The sequence below is a fragment of the Oryctolagus cuniculus genome, chromosome 4, assembly GCF_051225735.1.
Source record: "Oryctolagus cuniculus isolate XC-2025 breed Fujian yellow rabbit chromosome 4, ASM5122573v1, whole genome shotgun sequence".
Lineage (NCBI taxonomy): Eukaryota > Metazoa > Chordata > Mammalia > Lagomorpha > Leporidae > Oryctolagus > Oryctolagus cuniculus.
The window spans coordinates 7,073,322-7,091,886 of NC_142870.1; the positions used below are offsets into that span (position 1 = coordinate 7,073,322).

Sequence of the window (18,565 nt, forward strand, 5' to 3'; positions counted from 1 at the left end):
AAGACCTTTCTCTCTGTTTTTCCCTTTCTGTCTGTAACTCTCCCTCTCAAATAAATAATCATTTAAACAAAAATGCAGATTTTGCAGGGGAAGATGTAGCTGCCCCTTCTCCAAACCACCCCTTTGCCTCCAGACTTCTCTGGGGCCGCAGCCCCCCCGACTCAGGTCCCCAGGACTGCAGGCTCCGCTGGTGATCATGGGCTCCATGTCCAACCAGCAGTTTGCAGGTGGCTGCACCCAGGTGGCAGAGAAAGCGCCCAAGAAGGCACCAGGGCGGAAGACGAGCCATGGGTGCTGCCCGGGGCCAGCATCTATAAGTGGTTCAATGTGCTCATGGGGTTCGTCTTCCTGTCCATGACTGCCCTCGCCAGGGTCCTGCTCAACCCCTTGGTGGCCGTCTTTGTGTGCCAGAGTAAGCCGCACATGGAGGGCTGTGAAGCAGTGGAGTTCACCTTCAAGAAGTCCACCAAGGGCCTGGAATCCATCTGTGTCCCCAGCCTGGTGGGGTATGGTGAGCTGGGAGCCAGAGGCGGCCAGAGGGAAAGCATACAAAAGCGCAGATCTGAAGCAGACAGCTGCTGCAGCTGTGCAGGTCTAGGCCATCCTGCCAGGGAGTGCTAGCTGCCACCCCAGCCCAGGAAGTGCCACTTCCGCCAGAGCTTCAGCCGTCTGGTGGCCTCGTGCCCCCGAAGGCCCAGCAGGCCCCCAGCGCCCAGGGAGAGCCAGCCTCCTTCCGGGAGGATGGAGAAGAGATCCACAGCCCCACCCTGATCCCCAAGGCCCAGAGCTGAGCCGCAGTGGGTGGGGCTGTTCTTCTGCTATCAGGAAGTTTCAAGGAGCAGGCATCAACTGCAGAGTGGAGACAGTGGGGACAGCGTGGGTTGGGGGGAGCTGGCACTGTCACGTACCCCAGGCTGGGGCTCACAGCATCACCCCTTTTTCCCTGTTGCTGGGAGCAAGGAGTGAGGCAGGGAACTCCAGCCATGTTGCATCCATATGCAAATAAGGGCTTGGGGGGGCATCACCCTGAGACCCGCATGCTTTATCTGAGGCTCCGCGTGCAAAATCTCTCGCTTTAGAAAGTCGCCTGGGTGGTGGGGAAGTTTTCCTTTGAAGGAAGGATGTGGAATAATACGTCCCTCACCAGGGTGAGAAGACTGGCTGTGGGACCAGATTCCTGGACCCAACCCGCAAACCACCACATCCTGTGGGAGGGGCTCCTGGGAGTAAGGGAGCGGGGGGTTTCCACATCTTGTTTCCTCATAACTCGATCCTGGGGCAGGGTGCCTGGATCTGTCCCAAGAAATGGGTTGTGATGATCTGCCAAAGGGGTGACTAGGGGAGCAGTCGGACCCGCTGCTCCTGAGTTCACTCTGACCCCATTCGGGCCCAGTGCAATGGATTTATTTGTTCCCTTGGATAGCTGCCCCTTGGGTCCCACTTTCTCCAGGAAGCCAGCAGCACTAACCGTGCAAACAATGAAGCTTGTGCATTTGAACTTGTTTTTCTTAATATAGATGTTCTGGGTTTGTATTTTTGTTTATTGTAATCAAAGGCGCTCGTTCCTGCACTGGGTTCACAGGTACCTGAGCAATCTCAGGGCTAAGTCTGCAGCAGCCCAGGTCTGCACAGCACCGTGGAGAGCAACTATGTGGCGTGCACAGCCTACTGAACCACCTCGTTATGCCAATTAGAGCTGGCTTTGTTGCCACAGTGTCTTTTCAAACACCCCCCACAGCTTGAAAATGTTTCATGGGAGACGAAGCATTTATGGAGTTACCCCATGACTTGATCTCCTCCTCCTGGAAGATGGAAAATTAGTCTGGGCAGGAAAAGGCGGTGCAGAGAAGTTGAGAGGCCCAGAGAGGAAGCTTGATCAGCATTGCCTGCTCCTAGGACATAGGTCTTTTGTTTCACTTAACAGAGCCATCCATCACTATGCACAACAGGGTGTGTGTGTGTGTGTGCGCGCGCACACACACATGTGTGAAAAAAAATGTGAGCTGGTAAGGATGAGTTTGAAGACTAATACTCCTGTACCCATTCTGTGCTGTCCAGGGACAGAAACATGAAGCAAAGACTTAAAAAAATCCTTAATTATTGCAAATTCTTGGCTTCCAGGGAGACCCTTAAGCGAGGGCGTCAATGGTGTCCGGAGCCAGCATCTTGCGCTGTGACTGTAGCGATTACATTGTCGTGGTAACTAAAGGAGAAGGCGGTTTCATTTACATACTGAGAAATCGCTGCAAACCCACCTCACTGTGTTGAAACGGGACAAATGCGACAGCACGCACTGGGTGGTGTGTGTCTGGGCCTGGGTTCCTGTCTCCCCCATGTGCTGCCCCCTTCAGTTACTGTATGTGTCTGGGCTTTGTAGGTCTTCCCTGAGTCTCTGAGTCGGTAATTGCTAGGTGGCCTAGTTTGTGTAAATATAATGCGTTGGTCTCTCTTCATGTTCTTTTGGGGTTTTATTGTTTACAAATCTTTCTTTTTTATTGGGAGCAAAATAGCCACAGCACCTTTGACTGAAGGATCTGCACCAGGCGAAAGGACCTGGAACGTAAGTTTGGGGGAGCTCTCTTCTTGAAGCAGGGATCTTAAACCATCTTTTCTTTTGTGTTTGCCTTCCCCTGTCCTATTCTGGGTCTTCTATCCTTAAAGTTTGACTCCTACCCTACCCTCTTCTCCATTCCCCCATCCACAAAAGGAAACCTGCACGCCCACACGTAAACATTTACTTGCTGGGGTGTCTCCACACATCTAAAGGATTCATGCAAAAATCCTGAAGAAAATAGGAAGCCTCTACCCCTTGTTCCCAACCTCCTGAGTCAAGACCTGATGTGGTTCATGCCAAAGACTTAAGGCACGTATGCATGTGGATGGGTCAAACCTCCTCAATTTGTATCCTAAAGAAGAGAAGCTACTGGGCACCTGCTGTGTACAAAGTGCGGTTGGAGACCAAGAGAGGGGCTATGAATGTACATCCGAGTCACTCAGGAACTTTGATGCAGGTGCCAGAAACGTATGTCAAAGTGGCCACAAGATTGTTGGATAGGAGACGGACGAATGTGAGTCCATGTTTACTGCCAGAAACCAAAGCTTTGTGTGAAACCTGGAGTTTATGGGAGGGAGCGAGGGCGGGTAGGAGAGCTTGTGCTGTTCTTCCACTGCTCCCTGCTCCTTGTTCCTGGGCTGCAGGAAACCGAGCCCCCTTGGGCTTGGGGACCCCAATCACTGGGGTGAGTTTATTTGAAGGTTGGTTTTTGCTGTACTGGATTCTTCCTTTCCCATTTTCTAATCGCTTTGTAACACACACACTGACTCTCCCCAGCCCTTCTCCTTCCTCTGGGGAAATACAGTGAGTAAATCAAGACTTAATGGTACTGGAGGGAAAAAACAGAGGAAGGGGAGAGAACATGACGAACATCACTTGGGTGGTGTTGCAGGCACAGAGACGTCCTAGCTGGGTCCTCACGGTGTGACGAGATCACAGAGCCCTGCGAGCGTGATGAGCTCTCGTCTCTGGATGAAATCATGTCACTGGGCACAGCTGAGCTTCAAACTGGAGGATTATCCTGGGCTGGGGAGTGCGAGCAGCGCAGCCCCACAGGCCCTGAGAAACCAAAGGGCTTTCAACAGCTGTTCGCAAAAGAAGTCAGAAAAATTCTAGGTATGGGACACCCTGGACTATCATTGCAGCCTGGAAGACAGCCTAAGGCATGCAGGTGGCCTGTGGGAGCTAAGGACAGCCCCCGCCTCACAGCCAGCAAGGAGTTGGCTACCTCTGTCCCATAATTCCAGAGAACTGAATGCTACCCACAACCTGAGCCAGCTGGGGAGCAAAGCCCTCCCCGGAGCCTCCCTCTAAGAGCCCAGTCCTGCCAGCACCTTGGTTTTTAACCTTGAGAGACTGAGCAGGGCCTCCAGTCCTGCTGGGCTGGGCTGGGCTCTGACCTGGGGAACAGAAGCTGAGAGATAGCTGCTGTTTTATGTGAAAGGTGCAGGGTCCCCTGTTAGGCAGCAGCACACATTTAACATAGAGGATGCCACCGGGGCTTGGCCAACAGGACTGGGACTCTGCTTTTAGAACCATTCTGAGGGCTGGCTGGAGACACCCTTCCCAGTGCAGGTGCAACATCACAGTGCACATCCATCGTCAGAAGCATTGACCCCAAATGTGAAGAGCCTTTGACCTGCCAGTTCCTTTTAGAGAGGGAGAAAGAGGCAAGAGGCAGAGACAGAGGTCTTCTTCCATCCACCAGTTCACTCTCCCAAATGGCCACCACAGTCAGGACTGGGCCAGGCCGAAGCCAGGAGCCTGGAGCTTCATCCGGGTCCCCCATGTGGGTGGTGGGGCCTGAATGCGTGGGCCGTCTTCTGCTGCCTTTCCAGGTGCATGAGTAGGCAGCTGGATCGGAAGTGGAGCAGCCGGGATGGATCCGGCGCCCGTCTGGGATGCGGCTATTTAATCCATTGTGTCACAGCACCTACCCCAAGAAAAGATTGATGGAGAAAGCCAACTGACAGTCATTTAAAAGTCAGTTTTTTACAATATATTTATCATGAGTGACTATGTACACTAATTTTGTTGTGTCTTTATAAAGTATGCATCAGTAACACATGGGAAATGGATGCTGGAGCCCAGCCCCAGCCCACACCTAGGGAATCAGCATTGTTTAGAACACACTACTGGCCGGCGCCGCGGCTCACTAGGCTAATCCTCCACCTTGCGGCACAGGCACACCAGGTTCTAGTCCCAGTCGGGGCGCCGGATCCTGTCCCAGTTGCCCCTCTTCCAGGCCAGCTCTCTGCTGTGGCCAGGGAGTGCAGTGGAGGATGGCCCAAGTGCTTGGGCCCTGCACCCCATGGGAGACCAGAAGTACCTGGCTCCTGCCATCAGATCAGCACGGTGCGCCGGCCGCGGCAGCCATTGGAGGATGAACCAACGGCAAAAGGAAGACCTTTCTCTCTGTCTCTCTCTCTCACTGTCCACTCTGCCTGTCAAAAAAAAAAAAAAAAAAAAACACTACTATGCAACAATGGAAATCACTGATGTTTAATACATTTTGAACAGATTATTTTATTTAAGAAAGTGACAATATGTTTAATGATTGAATGCCTGCTAATGTAATTGACCACATAAATAGATAAAAAAGATTTATTCATCTCAGTAAATGTTGAAAAATATCTGATAAATTCAATTTTAATTAATTTATTTAAAAAATACCCATGGATGGGCCAGGGCTGGTGCACAGCGGATTAAGCTACGGCTGGCAGCACTAGCTTCTCCTGTGGGTGCTGGTTGGTTTGAGTCCTGGCTGCTCCACTTCCAATCCATCTCCCTGCTAATGTTCCTGAGAAAACTTGTGGAAGATGGCCCAAGTCCCTGGACCCCTGCCACCCACGTGGGAGACCCAGAAGAAACTCCTGTCTCCCAGCTTCAGTCTGGCCCAGCTCCAGTTTTTGTGACCATTTGGGCAGGAAACCAGCAGATGGAAGGCTCTCTCTCTCTCTCTCACTCCCTCCTCCCTCTCTGTCTCTCCACTCTCTCTCTCTAACTCTGCCTTTGAAGTAAATAAATAGGTATTTTTAAAAACCTGGTGGCAGGCCGGCACCATGGCTCAGTAGTCTAATCCTCCGCCTGCGGCGCCGGCACCCTGGGTTCTAATCCCGGTTGGGGTGCCGGATTCTGTCCCTGTTTCTCCTCTTCCAGGCCAGCTCTCTGCTGTGGCCTGGGAGTGCAGTGGAGGATGGCCCAAGTGCTTGGGCCCTGCACCCCATGGGAGACCAGGAGAAGCACCTGGCTTTTGCCTTCAGATCAGCGCGGTGCGCCGGCCGCGGCAGCCATTGGAGGGTGAACCAACAGCAAAGGAAGACCTTTCTCTCTGTCTCTGTCTCTCTCACTGTCCACTCTGCCTGTCCAAAAAAATAAACAAAAGCCTGGTGGCAAATTGGCAGTAGCAGGAAACATTTTTTCTGGATACAGTAGGTCCAAGCACCACCTCCTGCTGAAGCACTGGGAACCTCTCTGGACTCCGGAATGCATGCGTGCTGCTGCCTGGGTCTGCGTCTTCTCACCAGATGTCATCTCCTTATAGCAAGGCAAAGGAAAGACTTAAAAAGCATCCAGTGAGAAACAAAACGCTCATTAATCAGATAGCAAGAGAACACAGCTTTAAAAATGCAAATAAACCTATAGATAATTCAACAGTACAGAAAGTTTCAAAGTGAAATTTAAATGCTACCAATAAAAAAGCAAGGATTCTGAAATAAATCTTAAAAATGTGCAAAAATTCTCCCGGTAAGATAAAGGGAGAATTATTATGCTCCGAAAAATTTTCTAGGTCATTAAATCTCCTTTGACAGTAAGCGGGATCTGAGACACACAGCAAGACACCACGTGGAGATGACGGCAGAGACTTGGGGGTGCACTGACAACCCGAGCAACCCTGAATGTGGCCGGCAGCCTGGGGAGAGGCAAGGGACATACAGAACCTCACAGCCTCACAAGGAAGCAGCCCTGCCCAGCCTCAGCCTGTGGCCAGAAAGACACACACGCCGTGTTTTGGAGTTGACACCTGTTACAAGGTGCACTGAGAACGAGTGTGAGCGTGGACTGTAATGTAGTTAGGAGCGGGTGTTTGGTGCAGGGGTGGAGACACTGCTGGCTATACCAATGTCCCACAGGAGTGTGCCTGGGCTCAAGCCTCAGCTGCACTTCTGATCCAGCTTCCTGCTCGTGCACGCCCTGGGAGGCAGCAGAGGTTGACTGAAGTCGCCGAGTCCCCGTCAGCCACGTGGGAGAGTTGGGTTGAATTACAGGCTCCTAGCAGCAGCTTGGTCCAGCCCCGACTGCTGTGGTGTGAATCATAGATGGGAGAACCCTCTCGGTCTCTTTCTTCCTGTGTCTCTCTACCTTTCAAGTAAGATTTTCCAAAGAATAAATTTAAAAATACATTCAACAGTAAAATATGGGTCCCTATCCCCGGGCTGCCAAGCACCTAAATGTTCTGTTTCAAACCGCCAGTCGTGCTTGTTAGCACACACGGTTCTGTATCTGCCCTTGGAGCTGGAAAACGCGTCTTCACTGAAGGACGTGGAAGATGCAGGAGTTGACACCACATCCGCTTCTCGGTTTTAGGTGCTGAAAGTGAACCCGCCAGGCGTCACAGCAGGAGAGGTCAGCTCAGAGCCCGATCCACTCAGCCTGACCGCCGTGATGCTCTGTGACCTCCTGACCTTCTGACACCCCTGAATCAAAAGTTTCTGAGGTCAGAAGAGCCCCCGCCAGGCTGCCCTGTGAGGCAGGGGGGGTCAGTCCCCGCCCTGCCTCTCTCCCGGCCTCTGGGGACTGTTGGCTAGCAACAGCACTGAATGGCTTATAGATGCATTTCCCACCACACCCCCAGTTTGCCTTCATCTGTGTGTGTCTGTGTTTCCACTCCTGCTTATTTTTCAAGGGTATTTAATGCCCTAGAAAACTTTTCAGAGCATAAAAATAGGCATATAAAGCAATCCTGTGACCCCAATTTTGTAAGAATAATAATGTATATGCATTTTTAAAAGGTTAAAGTATAGTACAACAAAAAGAATACTGCTTATGTATGTTTTTTTACATTTGTTTTCTAAATGTTCCAGCAGGAACAAATACTACTTTAAAACACACACACACAAAAAATAAGCAAGTGTGATGAACCAAAGTGGACGGGCAGAAATTCTCTAAGACGAGGCTCTTGCCCACACACAGCTCACCTACCAAGGCAGATGGTCGCAGTCCTGTTTGGAGAGAATGTCCCAGCTCGGACTTCCCCCTTCTAATCCCTTCCAGACAGACACTGGCCATCAGGCCAGGTCTCCCTTAACCCCTTTACTCCACAGGCATCCTCACCCACTCCCCACAGGAAGCAGGAGACAGAAGTCCATCATCTCCTTAGCTGGAACCAGCTCTGGTCTCCAGGGAGCCAGCAGGATCTAGCCCCTGTCTATCCCTCCTAGCACACTGGTTCAAGTCTGCTTTCCCAGATGCCTGTTTAGACTCGCATAGCCTGTAAAACGCACCTTCCTAAGATGAGTTAATTTTAAAACTATTTGAAGGAAAGAAACATCATTTTGTTCTAGGGTTTTGTGTCAGAATGGTTTATAAAGCAGCAGCAAAACACAATCAGTGTGCTTATTTTGTGGGGAAAAGAAACCTGAAAAGCAACAGAGTATCCATGCATGCATTCAGCATTTTTTGCCGGCTAAGCTGGTACCGAGGTGAAAAGGTGGGTGCTGAGGGCACCTCGGCGAGGTGCTGAGTTCTTCGTCCAAGGCTGTGTCACTTGACCTGCCTGTGACTCAGTGCTGTTCCAAACCTATTCCAGAAACGTGCTGCAAAACTCTCTCCCCCAGTCTGGCCCCACATGGACACAGGATTGAGTCCTACAACAGTTACTGCCACCAGATGGTATTTTGGTCATATTTTTTAAGAATTCCCCTGGTATTCATCACATTGACAATGGACATTTATTTCTTGGTTGAATTCAAAATAAAACTGAACGAATTGAGAACAGCATGCTCCAGGGCGAAGAACATTATCTGTTTTGGATTGAGATTTATAGAAATGAAGACAAGGGGGAGTGGTCTTTTGTCATCTCATGAACTCCAGGACATACAGTGACCAATGACACTAATTTCCATGCCTGGTCCCATGAATTTGATGTGACCAGGAGTTGGAAAACATTTTCTGCATTTTAGGAGGTGCAGACCATGCAACCTCTGTAGCAACAGCTCTGCACTGCCATTTTAAGATGCACATCATTTTAGACAGTCTCTAAACTGTCCAGTTGGAGCCAGAGCTAGAATCACCAGTGTGGGTGGATGATGTGTCTGCAAGACCAAGCAATTTTATGGGGAAGAATGAGTTCACACACAAAGCGTAGTCAGTCGACACTCAATAAATGCTTGTTTTCCTGACTTTGGCCAGTACACTATTAATTCACTCCAGTATAGTAAGGTAGAAATCATCATTGATAGGTTATGGATAAAAAAGAGAGAACTCTGTATATATAAGGTACTCCAGAAAGCTCATGAAAATAAAATTTTAGTGAAAAAAGTTTTGAAAACCATAAATACAAGGGAGTCTTCAAAAAGTTCATGAAAATGTGTTCTGAAAAACTATGCATAAGAAGCTGGCACTGTGGTGAAGCAGATAAAGCTGCCGCCTGCAGTGCCGGCATCTCATATGGGCGCCAGTTCAAGCCCTGGCTGTTCCACTTCTGATCCAGCTCTCTGCCTTGGCCTAGGAAAGCAGTGGAAGATGGCCCAAGTCCTTGGGCTCCTGCACCTGCGTGGGAGACCCAGAAGAAGCTCCTAGCTCCTGGCTTCGGATCAGCACAGCTCTGGCCATTGCAGCCACTTTGGGAGTGAACCAGAGGATGGAAGACCTCTCTCTCTCTCTCTCTCTCTCTGCCTCTCCTTCTCTCTCTAATATTTTTAAAAAAGAAAAACTATGCATGGATTTCAATTTTTGATTCAAAATAAAACATCTTTTAATTCTATTTTCCATGAACCTTTTGAAGTAATCTAGAGTCTACAGATAAATGAAACTTGGTGTCATAATTTAAGTAGATGGGGTTTATTGACTTTTTTCTTCCTTGTTTTCCCTCAAATAATGTAAAGGTAATTCTTGGGGAAAACATCCTCCAATGATTTGAGAAAATGTTGTTGCCCAAAGAGAGTTTCACAATATACAATGTGATCATAGATTATCACAACCAAATATGGTCACGTATGTGACGGGAATCAGCCCAGAACTGTTAACAGAAAGTATTTTTACTAAGGAACCACAATCACCATGGGAAGAAACTGACTCTTTCAATTCTAGGCTTTTACAGAAGGACAAATTATTAAGCAGAAGTCTAACAATAATGGAAGAAATTAAAAAACACAATCAAATACATTCTATTTGTTCAACTCATGCCAGGAATATTTTCAATTTTGAGAAGGAAATGAGGTCCACTGGTCTGAATTAAATGTCAACACTAATATTCTACCGAGATCAAATCACATTATGTAAGCATTTGAATACGTGATTAATTAAGCTCAGTATAAGGCACACACCCTGTAATTGACTGTGGACACACATGACCATCCAAACGATGAGAAGTTTCATTACGTCAAAGGAGGAATCACACCTCTGGAGCTGCGCCTTTGGGAGCAAGTCCTCCTGGCAATGGCGGCAGGGAAAGTAGAAGATCAAGCACCAGCTTTTGGAAGCTTTGGCCTGCGATTGATACTTGTTAGCTTCTGCTTCCCCACGCTGGGCAGGGGCTCCGCCCAGTGAGCCCACAGAGAGCACTGAGCGCTCCTTACTTGGGATGTCACAGACACCAGTTAGAAATACAGAAGAAGCAGTGAACTCCACAGGCGAATTTATTTCTGGACACAGAGAGACCAAGACGTCAGCTAGAGCAAGAGGGGACGTCCTTGCTCAAGTCCAAAACCCAACATCCTGCTTGAGTCTTGTTTTGCAGACGGGGCTACCCAATAGCAAGGAGGCTGAAAACACAAAGCAAGGCAGATGTCACATTAGCCTGTAGACGCAGAATTACATTCTCAGAAAATCGGAGAGGACGGCTGTGTGATCTTCTAAGCTACCAAACTACAATTGGCATATTCTATTCAGATCAGAGTGATGGGGGAGCCCAAAGTTGCAGGAATTTGGAATATCTCCACAGCACTCCTCTCACTAGTGGTCTGAAGAGGGTGTGTGTGTGTGTGTGTGTGTGTGTGTGAATATCAGAGTGTGGGTATGGAAGAGCAGGTTTGAGTACATGTGTGTGAATGTGGAAGCATGTAGGAGCACATACATGAGAGAGAGAGTTGTGCATGCCTGGCAGAGTGCATTTGAGAGTGTGCAAGAGTGGATGTGAGTGTGCATGAAATAGTGCACCTGTGAGTGTGTGTCTAAGGATATGTGTGTGTGAGTCTGTGTCTAAGGATATGGTGCCTAGACGAGTGTGTGAGTGAGTGCATGTGTGAGATAGTGTGTGTGTGTGTGTGTGAGAGCAGTATGTGAGAGGGTGCGTGTGTGAGATAGTGTGTGTGGGGTGTGTGTGAGTGTATGAGTGCATGTGTGAGATAGTGCGTGTGTGAGATAGTGTGTGTGGGGTGTGTGTGTGAGTGTGTGCTTTCCCCAGGTTACCTTCTTCCAGTGCTTCCGGGAGGACTGGAACCATGTCTATCCGTTCTACAAGAAACACAGCCATTTGTCAGCAGCAGCGGAAACCTGGCAACGGTGTGCACTTCATGAAAGACAGGGAGTTCCCAGCGATTCCTAAATGCTGGCCCCACTGTGGGTGTCTCTGAGTCAGTAGTCTGATGGGTGTATTTATGGGAGTTTGATGGGGAGACGTCGAACCCACACAGTCCTGACGCTTTCACTGCTGGAGGTCAGTCTTGCATCAGTGAGCTGAGCCCGGACGCCAGCAGACTCAGCTGCCCTAAGAGGAACAGGCTCCTTGGAGCTGACATTGTGGCACAGAGAGTTGTGCCGCCACCTGCAACCCTGGTGGCAGAGCGCCAGTTCAAGTCCTGGCTGCCTGGCTATTCATCCAGCTCCCTGCTAATACGCCTGGAAAGGCAGTGAAAGACGCCCAAGTACCTGAGCCCCTGCATCCACACGGGAGACGTGGATGGAGTTCCTGGCTCCTGGCTTCAGCCTGGCCCAGTCCAAGATGTTGTAGCCATTTGGGGAGTGAACCAATAGACGGACAGTTCTCTCTCTCTCTCTCTCTGATGGACAGTTCTCTCTCTCTCTCTCTCTCTCTCTCTCTCTCTCTTTCTCTCCCCCTCTGCAACTGCCTTTCAAATAAATAAATAAATCTTTTTAAAAAATAAAGAACGTGTCTCCTTGGCTTGGTCTTCCAAGCCTGGAACCCAGAAGGAGTGCCACAGCCTGGATTGTTGTTAGGAGAGTAATTGAGTCACCACTATTTCCATCAATACTGTACTCTTTTGTCATAATAACTTTTCCTCATGTAATTTTCAGTGTAATACAAATGAAATTGAAATGGGTAATAAAATTTAGTATTGCTGAACCATAGGCAAAATGCAATGAATTCTCTAAATTGACTAAAAGCATAGGCTTTATTGAAAGACCACATCTGTCCCTGTTCATATCAACAACATGTGGCCAGTGATGTTGATTAACTGCACACAGCCGTGCACCTGTCCCGTCCCTTTCCTCACAACCCTACCGCCAGCCTTGCTTCCCACGTGGGGGATAAAAACAAGAGATTCACCGACTCAGCTAGGATTGGGTTGATGGTTCTGACCAAAGAGATCAAATAGATGTGTTACAGGATGAGAGAAAGACTGAGGGGGACCTTGCCCCCCGCTGGGTTTGTAATAGTCAACTGTCTCCCAGTTGTGCACATTGGGTGTCTCAGCCAAATGCCTGAGGCTGGGTGATTTATAAAGGATTAAAGGTTATTTGTCTCACAGTTCTGGAGACGGGGAAGTCCCAGAGTGTGGTACCAGCATCTGGGAGACCTTCTCGCCTCATCGTAACACAGCAGAGGGCATCCCGTGCTGAGACAGAGCAAGTGTGTCAGCTCCGGTGTCGGCTCAGGTCTCTCTCCGGTCCCACCCTGATGACCTCACCTAATCCCAATCACTTCCCAAAGGCCCTGCCTCCAAATACCAGCAAGAGGCCACTTCGGGGGTTAAGTTTCCAGTGCATGAATTTGGGGAGGATGGGCACATTCAAACCACAGCGACCCATTCCTAGGTGCAGTCACACTGAGAGTTGGGGTTTCAGTGGATTTTGAGGGGACACAAGCTTTTCACTACCTGATACCACGTCTCTCTGGGGCGTTCTTGCTTTCTACCACTGTCTGGTTAGTTTTGTCTGTGGCTCCTTGAATCACCTGGGTCCCCACTCTGTGTTTCTGCTTCGGTCATAGCACACAGGGCTGCCCTGGTTGGTCCTGTGTTCTGTCTGCACACCTCTTATAAGAGCCCATCCAGCCGGCGCCGTGGCTCAACAGGCTAATCCTCTGCCTGCGGCACTGGCACCCCGGGTTCTAGTCCTGTTAGGGGCGCCGGATTCTGTCCAGGTTGCCCCTCTTCCAGGCCAGCTCTCTGCTGTGGCCAGGTAGTGCAGTGGAGGATGGCCCAAGTGCTTGGGCTCTGCACCCCATGGGAGACCAGGAGAAGCACCTGGCTCCTGCCTTCAGATCAGCACGGTGCGCCGGCCTCAGCATACCAGCAGCGCCGGCCATTGGAGGGTGAACCAACGGCAAAGGAAGACCTTTCCCTCTGTCTCTCTCACTGTCCACTCTGCCTGTCCAAAAAAAAAAAAAAAAAAAAGAAAAAAAAAAAGAAGAAGATCCCATCCAGCCTTACAGGGCCAAGCTTTTCCCAGCTTCTTCTGGGACACTCTTCCCACCCTGATAGGCCCTGGAACAACATCTGAATTCCAGGTTTCTGCTGCGTTTCCTCGGTTCTTAGGGAAACCAGCACTGGCTGCCTGTCCGTTGGTTGAGCCTCTGAGGAGTGGCCATGGACTTCCCTTGACTTGTTGTCCACAGAAGACTCCAGAAGACCCCGGAGACCAAGTCTTCTCAACGTTGTTGCTTTCACCTTCAATACCAATCCCCACTGGAAGGATTCGGCTTGCCGTGAGTACAGCCATCTTGAACATAACCACAGTCGTATCTCTACATGGTCTTGGAGGTTGTCCCAAGCCCTGTGACGGGGTGAACAAAGTTGTTAAGAAAACCTGCTGCTCTGTTTCTTTTTGTTTTTGTTTGTTTGTTTGTTTGTTTTTGGACAGGCAGAGTTAGACAGTGAGAGAGAGACAGAGAGAAAGGTCTTCCTTTTCCATTGGTTCATCCCCCAAATGGTCACGGCCGGCGCACTGCACTGATCCGAAGTCAGGAGCCAGGTGCTTCTCCTGGTCTCCCATGGGGTGCAGAGCCCAAGCACTTGGGCATCCTCCACTGCACTCCCTGGCCACAGCAGAGAGCTGGCCTGGAAGAGGGGCAACCAGGACAGAATCCGGCGCCCCTACCAGGACTAGAACCCAGGGTGCCGGCGCCACAGCCGGAGGATTAGCCAAGTGAGCCGCGGCACCAGCCAACCTGCTGCTCTTACCTGAAGACTGGAATGTCCCTTATCCAGTGTCTGAAAGGGTAATGTTTCTTTCGAAAGTCTAGGTACATTCCAACTGACCTGGGATCACCTTTGTCTACAAAGTCTCTTTTCTTCTGCCTCGTGGTATGGAAATCCATGACCTTTGTGGTTGCCTGAAACCATGGTTCCATCCACGGTTCCGCCTTATAAATCATGTTTTGTGTGATCCTGGATTTGTGCACCTCTTTCTTTGGTGTCTTCGGCCCTTTCCACCTGTGGCAGCCAGTTCTTATACCCCGAGTTTTCCTCAAACACCCCCATTTCACCGTGGAGTCGAGTGCTGCATTGTCTTTCCTACAAGTTGAGGGCACAACCCCCTGCACCTCAGAATGGAAGTACACTTGGAGATGTGGCTTTAAAGAGGTAAATAAGCAGTGAGGTCACAAGGATGGGCCCTGACCTAACATGACTGTGTCCTTTTAAGAGGGATCAGGAGGTAGACACACAGAGGGAGATCACGGGAGAACACGGGGAAGAGGGGAGGGTGGCCCTGGCGAGCCAAGGTCAAAGCCTCAGAAGATCAACGTGATGACCTCATGGTCTCCAACCTTCTAGGCCCCGGCAGGATGAGAAGGTGTATTTCTGTGGCTTCAGCCCCCTGTGCTGGGGTCTCTCATGGCGGCAGCCCGAGTAAGTGAATAGAGATGCCCAAAGGACTGGCCACTGCAGCGGGCCTGGGAATAAACTGCAGCCCCGTAGATTCAGGCCCACTCATAACTGTAAAGACACGCATTCTGCCCTGTGCCTTCTCTCAAACGATTGTCTTGTCGGAGAGTAAGGATGTGTGTGAGTGGGAGCTGGCCCAGCAAGCAGAAGGCCATTTTCAGGTAAGTGTCCATCACAGTGGTGCTGGGCAGGTTAAGGAGGGAGTGGGCTCTGCAAACTGAAAATACCCTGGAAAGAGGAGGGGCTCGCTGTGCTCCCCAGCAGGAAGGAGTGGTCGTCTGAGAAAGAAAAACGTGAGCTTCCACGTATTCCCATATTTGTGCTCACCACCTCGGGCGACCTGGAGGGCTGCCTCGGGCAAGCCATGCACCTCATAAACAGGTACAAGGCAAGTGACTGCCCCAAGCCCCTGGCTGAGGGACTGTGCCAGACACAGAGACAGGATCACATTCAAATCAAACGCTAATTGCAGGGAGAAATGAGAGATAAGCTGTCTAAACACCCAAAATGGGTGGCAATGACTCGTGCAAACAGTGCCTAGCAAATACTCAGCGACAGAGCTGACACAGGCGCTGAAGCTGTGGCCACGTTAATTCAGACCATGTTTCATAGTGTGCCATGCACCTGCCCATGGCTCTTAGGGGCTGTGTTCTGACGCAGATCATTCGGAAAGTCATCAGACTGGACTGGATCCAACAGCCTGCATGTGATCGGAACGAGTCTCTCAGTGCAGGGAGACAATATTTGTGGCATCTGTGAACACAGTCAGAAGCCAGGCTCTCCGGCTGCCTTCCCACAGGCACGGTAACAAGGACTCGGGCATCCAAGGGACTGTGACCAGAGAGAAGGATCCCTCAGGAAGTGACATATGCAGGGACCAAAGCCGCGCCCCAATCCATGCTTTTACAAGAACACTCTTTTAAATATCCTTAAGTCCCCTCGACACACTCACCATTCTGAAGGCAATTAGACAGCAAATTCGCATTCTTTATTTTGAGAGAATCAACATTGTTAATGCACATATATATTAGTTATCTACCACTGCAGGACAGCTCGCGGCACACTTCCCAGCCTTAAACAACACGAATTAATTCGAGCTGGGTCCTGTGTCAGGGTCTCGACATGGACGAGGCAGGCAGCCGGTGTAGAGTTCCTGAGCTGAGCATCACAAGGCCCCGCCCTCCTACTCTTCAATTCCGGGGTGGGGAGATTTAAGGAGACACCATCACATTCCCAGGGAGCTTCACTCCTGTTGGGGCACACCCCACACACACCCCATAAAAGAGGCCAGCAACTGGGGAGACCGCAGCTGGAGCTGAGCCAGGTGCTCTCTCTCTCTGCTTCCTCTTCCCCACTCTTTCCCTACTGGGGAAAGATCTTCTGTAACACTGCCTTTCAAATAAATCAATCTTTAAAACAACAAAAAAAAAGTGTCACTGATAAAATCAAACCCGTTCACAGAAAATCTTCCTTCCAAGTAACTCAGCTGACTTGGGATCGTGGATACATCTGCAAGATGCCTTGGCCTTTTTGCTACTTTGTTGGCTTGAAGCCAGCTGTGGACCCTGCTCGCACTCCAGGGAGAAGGTAGGAAGGCCTGGGCACCAGAATGCAGCTCAGTGGGTGCACCTTACGGTCACTCTGGTGTTCTGCTTCTAAATCGTCACTGGTGCTAGCTATGTCTATGGAATCCATATGAGTATGGAATGTAGCCATGTCAATGCGTGTCTTCTCTCAATGACCTTAGCAGGTGTAGACGGAGTATTCACTGGGTTTCTTCAGAGTCGGAGGGGTGAGGGAGAGTAGTACAGGGTCTGACTACTTTGGTGCTTGACTGACAACAGCTCTGGGGATCCACCACTCTCCGTACCCCTCTTCCCTACATCTGTGCCAACTAAGAAAGTCCAACTGATGTGGGATTCAAATAGGCAGGCAACTAGCTGGGCCTGTGGATCTGGATAGGGAAGCAGCTACTCTGGGCTGTGGTATCTCCCACCCTACCTGTCAATCAAGGCACCTGCCTTTCCTTAAGGCAGGGTTACATCTGGAACCTGGGAGAATAAAGGAGGTGGGAGTGTTTGGAGTGGGAGGGGAGAGGGCACCCTCTGTCTCCTTCTGCCTTGGACCCAGCTTAGAAACAGCACTCTGCTTTCTCTCCCACTGCAGAACACACTGACCCGCGGCTCTGCTGTGGGCTCCTCCTGCCGGATGGTGGCCTCTCCTGCCGCTGTGCCGGTCTCAGTTTTCCTCCCAGTCTGTGGGCAGCTCCTTGGGTTTCCCTGTGTGGGGCCTGAATGTACGTCGACTCCTCCATGCCAAACAAGCTCTGTTCCTGTTTGCACACAGTCCCTGTCTCCACTTAGCATTTCTATCTCTGCGAGAGACAAGAACCTGGATTAAACATTAACAAGTCCTTTACCGCATCACAAACACCCTCTGTCCAAGGTCTTTAGTGGGGAGTGAGTTCTCACTGACAGGAGCTCTTGCCCCAGCCCCACCCACAAACCACCATAAACCCCAGCCCAGCCCCTTTTCTTGCTCTCCCAAGCCATCCTCAAACCCACCCTGCCTTCCCAGAAGGCCTCACTGTGTAGGTAACAAACCTCTCTGCCCCCTCTTAGGAGTGCGTGTGTATGTGTGTGTGTGTCCCCATCAGACTCAAACATCCCAATTAAATTTTGGATACCAGGTCCAACTTACACAAGATGACCACAAAAATGGGATTTTTATGTTGAATCCTGAATCCCAAAACACACTCCAAGCAATGCATGAGTAAGACAAACCTGAGTTTTGTAAGGGAAACTGTCCTTGTGACAGGCTAGGTAGCATCTCAGAAGGGAGAGGATAAAGTCGGGGGTGCTAAGAGATTTAGGTTTGGATTTAGGGTGGACCTTCCAAAGAGAAGGCGTGTTATTAGGACTGGGAACTCACTACCCCACGATTGTTTAGGATTGCCAGAGACAGCAAGGAGATTTCATGAAACTACTGGGTCAATGATGTTTGATGTCGTCCAAGTGTTCCGTCCAAGTGTTCGATGTTTATGTATTCTTTTCCACTCCTGAATTTACTTTTGCCACGTTTAACCTCCTAGGCAAGAGTTCCCCGACATGATAAAGGACAAAGATAAAGACCCAGGTGGAATGGGAGGCCAGGTGGAGGTCAACATAGGCGCGAAGTTGCCGGAGTTCTCACACCTGGGTGGGCACAGAAGGAACCTCGGTAAGATGAGCACCTGTGGGAGCGGAGGCTGTAAGGCAAAGCTTCCTGGACAGAGGTCCTGGGGCTGAAGTTGTTGGTGCGTGGAATTCGCATGGGACTCGCAGGAAAGGGGTTGAGTGACTGGGTGGACAGATGTGCTCGGAGGCTGAGATGCCTACCCTCAGTTCAGACCGCAAACACGCATGGGGCAGGAACACGGAGTCCTGTCTTTGCGGCCTTTGCGGGAAAGTAGACTTTGGACTCGTTGTAGAGGCTGAGGATTCCCTGCAGTGGGCTCTGAGATGTTTGGAAACAGACATTTAGGATGTTCTATATCATTGAGGACTTGGGGACTTACAGGGTGAGAACCAAAAGGCAGGGCTGCCAAGTTAGGAAGTCAGCACCGTGACTCTGCTGTGAGGTCGTGGGCTGGATCGGTTCTGCACCTGCACCATGAAAGGGTCCACAGCGGCCTCCCCATCGAACGTGACACCGTACCAGAAAGGCCTTGGCGCTGTCTAGT

General features: G+C 50.2%; 1 pseudogene; it reads left to right on the forward strand.

Moving 5' to 3' along the window:
- Window positions 1–333: 333 nt before the first annotated feature.
- Window positions 334–791, forward strand: LOC100346755 (protein lin-28 homolog A pseudogene; annotated as a pseudogene).
- The last annotated feature ends 17,774 nt before the right edge of the window (window positions 792–18,565 follow it).